The sequence below is a fragment of the Triturus cristatus genome, chromosome 7, assembly GCF_964204655.1.
Source record: "Triturus cristatus chromosome 7, aTriCri1.1, whole genome shotgun sequence".
Lineage (NCBI taxonomy): Eukaryota > Metazoa > Chordata > Amphibia > Caudata > Salamandridae > Triturus > Triturus cristatus.
This window is the reverse complement of record NC_140590.1, coordinates 1,517,543,972-1,517,556,383: the sequence shown is the minus strand read 5'-3', so window position 1 is coordinate 1,517,556,383 and position 12,412 is coordinate 1,517,543,972. Positions and strand designations below refer to the sequence as shown.

The 12,412-nt window shown below is 41.6% G+C and overlaps 1 long non-coding RNA gene across 1 annotated transcript in view; it reads right to left on the bottom strand.

Moving 5' to 3' along the window:
* Positions 1 to 9,811: 9,811 nt before the first annotated feature.
* Positions 9,812 to 12,412, bottom strand: part of LOC146812275 (uncharacterized) — a 60,092-nt gene continuing 57,491 nt past the window's right edge. Inside the window, exon 5 of the long non-coding RNA XR_014965888.1 lies at positions 9,812 to 9,922. This is a non-coding gene — a long non-coding RNA (uncharacterized LOC146812275). The remainder of the gene's footprint in view (positions 9,923 to 12,412) is intronic.

Sequence of the window (12,412 nt, the reverse complement as noted above, 5' to 3'; positions counted from 1 at the left end):
TCCGTGACAATGTAGCATATTTCCAATTCATTGTTATGTGCAGTGACTGTAATACACTTATCATAAAGCAAACTGAACATCTACTAAGTTCTGACGGAGGATGAAGATGGCAAGCAGCATTGACCCGTACTGTAGTAAATTCAGTGCGAGAGTCACAGCAATGGATTTGAATCCATGGGTGAAGATGACATGTATCTGTACTACCTTTACTATCTGCCGTCTACCTATGCAATATTCTTGGGAAAGCCCACCTACCATAAGCTGTTCTAACCCGAAAGTGTGCCTGTCCTCATCAGAGTCCTGAATAATCCTGTCTAATTGTCAAACAAAGCAAAACCAAAGGGTATGATGGACGGAGTGTTGAACATTGCAAGCACTCACCTCCAGTTAACTGATCTGGGTTTAATCCATCATCATTCTTTAGCTCTCTCCACCACCCCAGTTCAGACATGGCCATATGCAAATCAGTCTGACCTGGTGCATCATGGGAACAGTCCAGCCCGAACTGCCAAGCCATATCTTCCCTGGACCGGAAACAAGCAGGGAAGACATGGTTTGGCAGTTCGGGATATTGTCCCCCCCAAAAATCCCTGGCTTCTAGTGGGCTTTAATTATGGCTGTGGGGTGGGGGCATTGGCATGCCCATTTTGGGCAGCCCCCACCCTAACTAAAATTGCCCCCCAAAAAATCCCTGCCATCTAATGTGCTTTCTGCCCCCCCGGGGGTGCAGATTGGGGGCTACTTCCACCAGGGGGGGGCAGAAAGTCTGATTGTGCCCAAAAATAATGGGGGAGCAAAGGCCCTTGCCCAAGGGGTCGCTCCCCCCCTCCCTGGTACCTAGTGGGTAGATCCCTGCTTGGGAATTGCCCTCCTGGGGCACTGGGGAGGGGTACCATTGGAAAGGGGAGATTCTCTCCTTTCCAATGATACCTCTGTCTTTCTACGTGCTCAGGGGACTGAGACAGCCCCGTGAGCACTTGAAAAGCGAAACTGAAATGAGCCTCTTGGCTCATTTCAGTTTCGGTTTCACTGAAATGACATCAGCGCGACATATGCACAGATTGTCATTTCAGGGAACCCACATTTTGGGAGCTGGGGAAACTCTTTCCCAGATCCAGAGGCTGTTGGGGGCTGAAGGGAATCCCTCTGGTGCCCGCACCAGAGGGATTCCCTGGGTCATGGCGATGGACGCGCGGGAGCCATCCGACGTACATGACCACATATGCGTCAGGCGGCTCCCGCCCGTCCGACGCACAGAAGGGGTTAAATGACATTGGCGTATGGAACCTACTAAATGGTCATTGAATATTCGCTCGAGGGACCACATGTCCCAGCATGCAGCATAATAGTAATCACACTCAGCGAGGCCCACAGGGGGCCATCGTCCAATCAAAGCAAGCAGTACTTCTAAAGAGGATCGCTCATCATGCCAACTGTCTCACAAGCAGCCTTTGAGAATGAGGCTCAGAGCCTCGAAACTCATTAGGCATGTATAAAAATGTACCGGAACACCGAAGCAATCTGAGTTGAAGCACCGGAGGGTGGGAGAGCTGTCGAGTGCTACCCGAGCTTTCGGGCATTTGGTGAAAAATGCTGTACACGGCTGCCCTGCCATTGTGGAGAGCACCATCCCAAAATAAGGAGAGGCTGTGGTTTGGAACTCATCCATGACCGTTCAGCACAGCAAGCCACAGAAGATTTCCTTGCCGCGATACTTCTGGATCCTACTACAGGACAATGATGAAGCTTTTAAATGACATTGGTGCATGGAACCTACTAAATGGTCATTGAATATTCGCTCGAGGGAACCACAAGTCCCAGCATACAGCATAATAGTAATCGCAATCAGCGAGGCCCACAGGGGGCCATCATCCAATCAAAGCATGCAGTACTTCTAAAGAGGAGCGCTCACCGCACCAACTGTCTCACAAGCAGCATTTTAGAAAGAGGTCTAATCTTGTTCTCTAGGGAACCAGCATTGTTACAATGGGTGCTATTCAGAATGCACACATCCCCTTGACCTATGTGTAATAGCATATTTCTGTGGGAAAGATACCAAAGGGTGACATTAATTTCAGGTGCTGGCAAAATAGAAGGTTCCATTGTAAATCCATTTTTTAGCGTTTATTTCCCTTCTGAGGCACTGATTAAACCCTTTATAATTTCTAGACATAAATTTGAACGGGAATTATCATTTCAAAAGTTCAATCATGCCTACATTTAAAGACAGACGACAGGAATTGGCTCAAGATTTATTTGCCACTGGACATAAACCAAGTGGCTCTAACATAAATGTTCCAGTGACAGAGGGATTAAAAATAAAATTTCAACGACTAGAAAAGCTTAAAAAGCAGGAGATGTCCAGGTGGTGGGACGGCACCACTCTGGAAAAATATATACAGAATGAAAGAATCCCACGAGGTCTTCGTATCTTAATTTTCCCCACATTTGAGGACCTAAACAAAGAACAATTAGATGATTGGAGGGTAACCTCCGTAATGCTTCGTATAATATGATGAAAATTTTGATAAAAAAATGCAGAAATCAAAGGAATTAAATTACAACAGGAGATTGAGGAATTAGAGAAAGAGATTGAAATATCAGAACTTAAAGACACTATTAAAAAGAACTATGCAGTTTTGGATGGAATTTTGGAAGAATACCAACTATATTTAAGGGACAAAAAACTAAAAAAGATAAAGAGGGATGATAAGGACTATAGGGACGGTAGGGTCTATACCTTCTCACATAAGTATGATAATATCAAGACACCTGGGGAAGGAAAAAGACAAAGGGAGGAATTGTCAGAACTCTCCTCTGCAAATAGTATAACCTCCATCTCTTCAGTAGTCAGCTCAGTCACCACAGAAGATTCGGTGGGAGCTGCAGACAGTGAAAGAAGGCCTAATACTTTTTTATTGGAGATGGAGAGATTAAAACTAAGTGCAAAAACAACACCAAGAGATCAAAGACAAGAAGGGGAGGGAGGAAATGGCAGAAATCCAAACAAAAACGACAACAAGAAATCGAGACTAGAACCAGGGGGCAGAATTACAAGATCCAAGAAAACGGGGAAGTAAGGGGAGATAACGAAGAGGGGATACAGAAAACATTAATTGTAAACCTCTCAAATAGAGAACTGTCTGGAAATGAGATATCTGTCCTAAACAAGGGTCTGGGATTTTGCCCCAACCAATTGGGTGGGGATGTTGATATTTTTGTGGACCTGTTTAAATTTGTTAGATTGCTTAAACTTAAAGACCACTTTATACGCAATCCACCTATTTGTAACCAATCGTCTAATGAAATGACACCAACCTCGTATACTGTACAAGAAATAAAAACTATTCAAACAATGATGTCCATCGAGTTGGAAACTTCAATTGGGATGGATTCAGTATGTGATGAACTCAATGTTGTTGAGGATACAAGTATTGATAGTGGTTTGAAACTAAAATCTAAGTTTGTTCCTATTGGTACCCATCCCAACATAGACACATTCTTTGATAGAGTCACACAAGGCTTTTACAAACTGTCAGATAATCCAATCCGCGCGAATACACGAGCCCATAACTTGACATCAGGGGAAAGGACAGCTCTTAAGGATCTGAGAAGTGACAACACAATCGTTATTCGCGAGGCAGATAAAGGGGGGAATGTGGTTTTGATGGAAAAAGATTGCTACATGCAGGAAATAGAACGACAACTCATGGACCGTAATTGCTATAGAAAAATCACAACTAACCCCATAAAAGATACTGGGAGATCACATCAACTCAAAACTATTAAAATGGCGGGAGGATGGTTTGATTGGTGAGGACGAATTTAGATACTTAAAAGTCACAACACCTTCCTTCCCTTGCATCTATGTACTACCCAAAATACACAAGGGCGGCCCTTTCCCACCTGGCCGCCCAATCATTTCAGGGGTGAATTCACCAACAGAAAAACTTTCGGAGTATGTGGACAAATATATCCAACCATTGGTACAAAATTTACCAGCATACATAAAAGATACAAAAGACATCTTGGGCAAATTTGAGGGCTTCACATGGTCGGACACCCTAATTTTTGTCACCTTGGATGTGACAAGCCTTTATACCTGTATCAAAAAAGAGTTTGGGATCATGGCTTTACAGTCCTTCCTGGGACAGAGAACAGCGGACCACTACCAACATAATGAGATGTTATTAGAAATGACTGACATTATCCTGTCTAAGAACTACTTTCTCCATGATTCCGACTGGTACCATCAAATCCAGGGCACGGCTATGGGTTCCAGGTTTGCTCCTGCTTACGCCGGGCTCTTTATGGGCTGGTTCGAGCGGGGGCATGCCTGGGGCAAACATGCGTCATCATGGATGCACCATGTAATATTCTGGGGCAGATATATTGATGACGTCATCATACTCTGGGATGGACAAGTAGAGGACTTAATGACATACTATGATTAGCTCAATAACAATCCTTTTAATGTCAAATTCACCATTAACCATAGCCCTAAGGAAATTGACTTCTTGGATATCACCTTCTTTATCCAAAATAATCATATCCATAGCCGGACACATAGAAAGACAACGGCCTGCAACAGCACACTTCACTATAGAAGTTCTCATCCCCAACATGTGACCAATAATATCCCCTATGGGGAAATGATCCGCATGCGCCGGAATTGCAGCATGGAAGAGGATTTTATTTCCAACATAGGAGAGACACAAAGACTTTTCCTGGAAAGAGGATACCCCAAAGACATCCTCAGTGAAGCGCAAAACAAAGTAAAAAAGATCAATAGAACAACTATGTTAGTAAGTAAGAACAAGAAAGTGCCTAATAAGAGTCACATCTCATTCACCACCCAATTTAATGAACAGAGTGGTAGGGTGTACAACACCCTCAGAAAGCACTGGCATTTACTCACTGACGTACCGGGCCTCAATGAATATTTAAACAAAAAGCCCATGGTGACATACAGAAGGGGACAAAACCTTCGAGATATGCTCTGTCCCAGCTATGTCACTACAACCAAGAAACAAACCTGGCTCACTACAAAAACTATAGGTTTCTTTACATGTAACAAATGTAATGTATGTAATCTAGGGATGAATAAGACCAAAATCTTTAGTTTCAACACCAAACGCAAACATACAATTGAATATCTCATCAATTGCAATTCGACTTACATAGTGTACATAATTTGCTGCCCATGCAATAAAATATACGTGGGAAGTACAAAAAGGCCCCTGAAATTGAGAATCCAGGAACATGTTCGGGCTGTTCGCAATGGGGATATGAGGTACCCGCTGACCTTCCATATGCAGGAGAAACATTTAAGGACAGACAATCTCCGGTTCAAGGGTATAGATCAGGTCCCAGCACACCCCAGGGGTGGAAATAGAGAACTCGCACTTCGGAAAAAGGAAGCTGAATGGATATGCAGACTACGGAGTGTTGAGATGGGACACAATAGTGATAATGAGATGCACTATTTTTTATAAAAACCTCCCTAAACTAGGATATGTCAGACACTAATTACTGGTAACATAACACATGTCTTTATACATGAAAGTCTGCCACTATCTAGGTAGTACGTATATTGACCATTGGGAATACAACATGTGTAGTAAATCATGTAACTCTGCTGTCCTTGGTCCTTACTGTCACCTTAAATCTTTTCCCAAGACTCTTTATAAACTCCGCTCTGTATATAATTTTAAGTACTGAAACTGTATGGAGCACCCGTTATTATACTGCCAGATCACTAGGGATATCGGTTATGATATAGTTTGTGCAGAAATGATCTGTCCATACGTTATATTGAAGAAAGAGAGAATACAGGTCATGTGAATAAGATCATTATGTTGCCTTTAAATTTGGCACATTTGACTTTACCTATAGGATTATTGATATAAGTCCAGGGTAAGATGGCTGCCATATATTGTAATTCACCACTACATGCGTCTGGAGTATCTAACGATATATTAAAGAAAGTGAGAATATTGATCTGGTGACTAAGATTATCATGTTGCCTATTTAATTTGGCATATTTGAGTTTATTCATAGGATCATTGATATAAGTCCATGCCAGGATGGCTATCACATATTGAAGTTTAGAACCATATATGTCTGGATTAACATGTTCAGATTACTTTACTTTTAGGTTCAAAATAATTTTCCCTATACAGTCTGGCATTTCTACCCCAACAAATACGTATAGGTAGAGATCTTTATTAGCTCACAAGTACTCTACAGGGAGATCGTCATACCCTGGGCTGTTTCAGGCCTTAGATCTAATATTCTCAGCGCTTAAAGTTTGGCTTCAATATTTGTTCATAATAACAAATATGTTAATTTATCCAGTCAGAGCCTGTGCACTGCGCTTGCAATTGTTTACAGTTGCCACGCAGATTCTCAGCTCTTTCACCGGACATAACCTGGTGGATCCTGACTCCAGATTAGGGACTTTGTACATTCCAAGATGGCCGCATAATTGGTGCCGGTTGTCACATGACCCATAGGGGCTTTCGAAGTTATTACTTCGTTCAAACTACGACTCGGAGATAGGAAACCTTTTTGAAGCCAGTTATTTGGTAATACTTCTGGCACAACCTAACAAATACAAATCCCAGATCTAGTAAGGGTTAAATGTCTGATATAGATCGTCTTAAAATTTCATACGGCCATCCATTAATTTTAATGGGTGTTGACCCTCCACTCAAAGATGGCCACTTCGTTTATGCCAGAAATCACGTGATCTGGAAGGGGTGTTGCTCCGTAACCCAACACAGGTGTTTTGAATCGGCGGGGCCATTCAAAACATATAAAACGAGTGGTTCTTCTAAACTGCGGGATTCCTGATCGAGGGACCGCTTCCTGTAACAGTGGACTTTCCTGTGGCCCGCCTTTCATGACTAATAGATTGTGGTAAGTGCATGCTTGAATAGCCATTCTGAAAGCATTAGAATAGTGGAGTAGGCTTTCTCTAGGATACAATGAGATCGTTAATTCAGAGACTAGATTCTCCCTTGGGTCCTAACATTTCATATGGTTAGAAGAGGCGTGCATGATCGGGATCTGCGTTTACAATATAATATTAGAATGGGAATGCACTGAAAACTTGAGAGATGTACAAAGTAACTAGGGCGCACATGCCCAACCGAGCCCAGAATGCAATTGAACATTTATAGGGATTTTATTTGACCTTTACTGTAGCGTCTTCCTAGTTCCTTTGGTAATAGGAAGAGGTGCATTATTAATATATATACATTAAAATGGGGGAATGTTGGATGGATTTGACCCTGTCCCTGATTCTTAGATATAAAGAAATCTTTTTTTATTTGTGCAATTTTTAGAGTAGGGTCAGGACCCAATTTACTCCATATGCTCATACCTGACTATGCTTACTTCGCTTCCCTTAGATCGGTACAAGGGCTCCCTCCATATTTGTGAGTGGACCACGACTCTTCAGTATAACTCAGTATACAGACAAGGAGAAACAATCCCCGAAATTGACATTTCTACGAATATGTTTTGAACCTCCTTTTCTCATATGTAGGTATGTATCACATGGACCGTACTTGGGTTTATATCTTACAGTGCAAAATCTAAATGCCCTACTTAATAGATCCCATTAGACTATATAGAAACAATATTTTACTATGGAGGTTGTGCCCTAAGACTTTTTATTAGACTCAACTTAGTGTATAAATAATTCTGTTCCAATAAAAATAAATAGACTATCTCATATTGCAGATTAAACATATGGTTCGTTAATTAAACAATTCTGGACGGAAGATTCCCAGCCTATATTGGATAGTCACAATCCAATCAAGTTTGAAGCAACTCACCTGCCTATTCTTGGTAGGTACAGTAAATACTCACTATGGAGCATACCCAGTTCTGACCAACGTTATCTATATACACAAACCTTATTCATAGGATTTTTTTGCGAATACATGCAGAATATTCATGATTCAATCCGAGTAAACCTAGTGATTGGCAGTATGATTTTCCAGATTTTCCAGATTATCCTATCTCTGTGTCCACTGATTTTCACCTCTCCCTTTCCTCTTTTTCCTTATCAAGTGTCTCCACATACATATATTAGATAATCTCAAATAGAAATTGACTTATATATGTATTGCAAATTTGTTGAGCTGTGTTCTTAAAGTGGGGGATATTGAGTAAATATGAAAATGAGATATAACGTGACATTTTTCGTTATGTTTGAATATACTTTTTAAATGACCACTTTCTACTGAATAGTATTTATGTAAATATGTCTGTCAGTATGTAAGCCTGAATTTGTCAGACCAATATCCACTGTAGGATATTCTTTTAAAATGTATGATATGTGTGTAATTGTATTGTATCTATGTATTTTTTCTAAACAGCCCTGAAGAAGTCCTGTGTTAGGACGAAACGCGTCGGCTGTATCGCTTTGCATTGTCCAATGAATTTGGAATAAAGAAACTGAAATCAAGGATTACCTTGTCCTCTTATATTAATTTGAATACAAACAAAGTGACACTGTTTATGAATTTGTGGTGCATCTTAGCTTATGTTAGATACAGCATAATAGTAATCGCAATCAGCGAGGCCCACAGGGGGCCATCATCCAATCAAAGCATGCAGTACTTCTAAAGAGGAGCGCTCACCGCACCAACTGTCTCACAAGCAGCATTTTAGAAAGAGGTCGAAACGCGTTAGGCATGTGTGAAAACTTACCGGAACACCGAAGCAAGCTGAGTTGAAGCACCAGAAGGTGGGCGAGCTGTCGAGTGCTCTCCCGAGCTTTCGGGCATTTGGTGAAGAAAAAAAAAAAGTATATATGTATATATACTGCATTCAATCCTGTTGTGTAAAAAATTGGCAATTTTAACAGCAATACTCTTAGTTCGCCCTACGCGTTTTGGATCACCAAATCCTTATTCACAGGCTGACTTAATGGTATCACAATTATTACATTCTACTCGCTTATTAACACAATCGCTTTATTGCCCCATAGTGGGCTGGGGAGTGTGGCTTCATTTGGGACATAATTGGTGATTATTGTTATGGCTGTTAAGCTGTGATGCCTGCACCACCATGAAAGAGGGCTGGTCCGTGTTCTGGACTATCGAGACGGTGTACGGAACGGCAACTTTTGAAATAATAAATCATGCAAGTGATAAGCAGCAATCCACTGGAGGATAACAATAGTTCAATTAATGACTTGTGGCATGATGAAAACCCACTGGAGGGTAAAGTAAAAGTAAAAATTAGAGACTGTATTGTTTTCCCCTGTGAAGCCCACTAGAGGCAACAGGATTGAATGCAGTTGCTGAGGAATGCAGCTTCATTGGGGGAGGGGGGGGGCGAGAGAGAGCGAGATACACACATATATATAGATATATATCCTTCTCTATATTTTTTGGATTCGTATGGCTTCCCTGGATGCCGATCACTGCCCCCAGGGAAAGCACACATCTATAGAAAAAATGTATTGCCCCCACAGGGAGTCTGCCAGTGAGCAGGAGGGCTGACTCCCTGTCAATTTCACCATTTATTTTTAGCTTGTACTCCCCTGAATTTTTTTTTTAAAGTATGCCCCGTGAGGGCGGCCCATTCCCACGAGGCCGGACCCCCCCCAGGACATCCCTGGTGTCTAGTGGTGTTTACTGGCCGTGGATCACAGCGCAGCCTCGTTTGAAAGGGGAGACTTTCCCTAGTTTTCCCTAGGGTAGCCTAATTGTGCATTCTGTAGGCAACATTTTTGTATGCCCAAGTTATTATAACAAATGCGCTTGTGTTTGTACCACATTGGATTTTCATACAGAACCTGCATATGTTTTCGTGTTCTGTTCTTTTCCAGGGATTTAGACGGCACATCATAGAAAACGGCAAACAAGAATGTCCCTGGTTATCCATTGGCAGGCATTAGCACCTAGACAAAACACAAGAATGCAGCTGTTTGATCACATGTATTGTCATATAGATTAGCACAGAGGTCCAAAAACACACATGGAGTGAGCGTTCTGAGACAAGAGCCCTGCATCAAACAAGATGTAGAATGTCTGTGTGCGCTAAGGTACGCGGTCTGCCACTAATCCCAGAAATCGTTGACATATCATTAAGCTTCAGTAGGAGGGGAGGGAGGATAGGCTACTCTGTATTGCAACATGACAGCATGGTCAATAAACTGTATACCATGAAAAGCCCCAACTGTATTTGTAGTATGCATTTGTTTTCAAATGGTGTACTCTAAACTTCCATCATGTCTCTTGTTTATCTTATTGTGGACAATTGTGAGCGAGGGCGAAAGGGTGTGTTCTGTTACCTCGATTCCTGAGAGGGTCAAGAGTGTGGTGATCTGGGGTGCAAATTCACTTGTCTCTTAGCAGGTGAAGTGAGGCACTATGGCTAGATGGACTAGCGCCCGGGTAATGTGGTGCATTGGGGACTTAGTCCCTACATGCCAAGGTTTTTTGGTCGCAAGCCTAGTTCTGTTCCTGAGAGGATTCCCTGCAATATGGCACTGGCGTATGATTAGGTACTTACTTGCGGGAACCCCGAGTAGTGCTTGTCAACAATACCCTTGCACCTTCTCCTGGAGATGCCTGTGGTGTTAGGGATCATTTATCATCCACAGGTATTGGGCAGCACCCAAGTCTGTTGGTTTTTCAAGCTTGAATATATGAAGGTTCAATAAGCCCTCATTGTGCTACTTTTCAAATCTGTTGTCGGTTAACTGTGGCTCGACCCTCTGCTATTTCAGTTAATTGCTGTTGGGCAGTAACTCAGCATTTAACGCAACACTGAGTTACTAATGCAGGAGCAACTGTGATTTTTGTTGTAGAGGTGGATGCAGCCTTTGCTTTGAAGTTTCCTATTCTTGGTACACTTTCCTGGCTATTGACGCTAATAATTCATTCCACGAATACACACTTCCTCAAGTTCCTGCAGCTTGTCGTCAATATGCACTTACTGAAATCCTGCTTACGGTCTGGGAACACCAGACTTTGCTTCTTGGCACCCTACCCAGGTTCTTGGCACAGTCTGAATGGGCCACTTATGTATTGATGGGGCCACATGGCCTGCTCTGGCAGGCTATACCCCTTATCCAGATTTAGGTTATATAAATCTGTTGCAGACATTTGCTTTGTATAATGTTATTGTTAACTTATATAGACGCATAACCAAATTTATTGCACGTGCCTTGCTGGCTGAGCAAGCTAGGGTTGCCCTGCAAGGACAATCTCAAGTACCTGCAGCACATTTTATCAGTCCTGCAATTGTTAATTTCGTTATGGGTAAAGTACCTATGAATCATTTTGAAATAACCCTTTGAATAGCCCAAAAAATAGCTTAGCGTGAAGCAGTGTATACCTTTACAGAACCACAAGACAAACACAGAATTTTAAGTAGGTGCCAGCCCAACGGCCTGATTGCCCTTGTAGCTGACTGCAACACCTAGGGGACTATTTTTGTCATAGTTTACACTTTGTCTTGCAACTCCCTTGATGGCCGTTCTACAAAACATCCTCAAGAATACGGAATGATCATGTGGCAGGTCCTGCCCTAGATTTGGGGATGCAACTCATGGTTAATTTACCAGTTGTCTGTGAAATTATTCTTTCCAATGTTAAGGGTGAAACAGCGCCTTCCCCTATATGCCAGAGACTTGCAATGGTGTCAGTAACCAAAGACAAAGGTGAATTGCCATTTAATATGGATGATGTATACAAGTCTTTAGGACGTATTGGTTTGGGAGAATAGGACATTACAACACATGCGTTTACAACATGGACTTTACAGCGCACCTACCATGGCTCTTTTTTTCTTTTTACAAAGCATACCATTACAAAGCATCCCCAATAGAAGTACAGTAAAAATGCCTTTACAACGAATACCATCACAACACATCCTCCAAAACCAATCAAATATGCTTTTTAATACCTCCCTAAAAAACGGGTTATCATTTTAAAAATATTTACAGAAAACTTCAAAACTGTAAAACATTAGTAGAGTACTACAAAGAAGTAGAAACATTTCTTATGGTAGAATACTTTCATGGCATTTGGAAACGAAGTGTGTTCATTCCAAATACAATTCTTCACTCTACCAGTAGAAGAAAGTCCTTCATAAAATTACTTATCTAAAAAGGAACAAAGAGAACCCTTTTTTTCACAACACATAATAAACATACATTCTATCAGATTATAAATCACGTGCAAAATTTTATCTAAAACATTTTCTTTCACCACGGAGCACAAAATGGTGGTTGGCTGAATGTATAAATTCAGCCAACCACCATTTTCGGCTCAGTGGTACACTGACTTCTGTGGTGACCACATGCTGTTGAGGTGAGAGGAAAAAAATGAGTTTCCTAGACAGATACTGCTACTTATTGACTCAAGTAAGAGAAACGTAAACA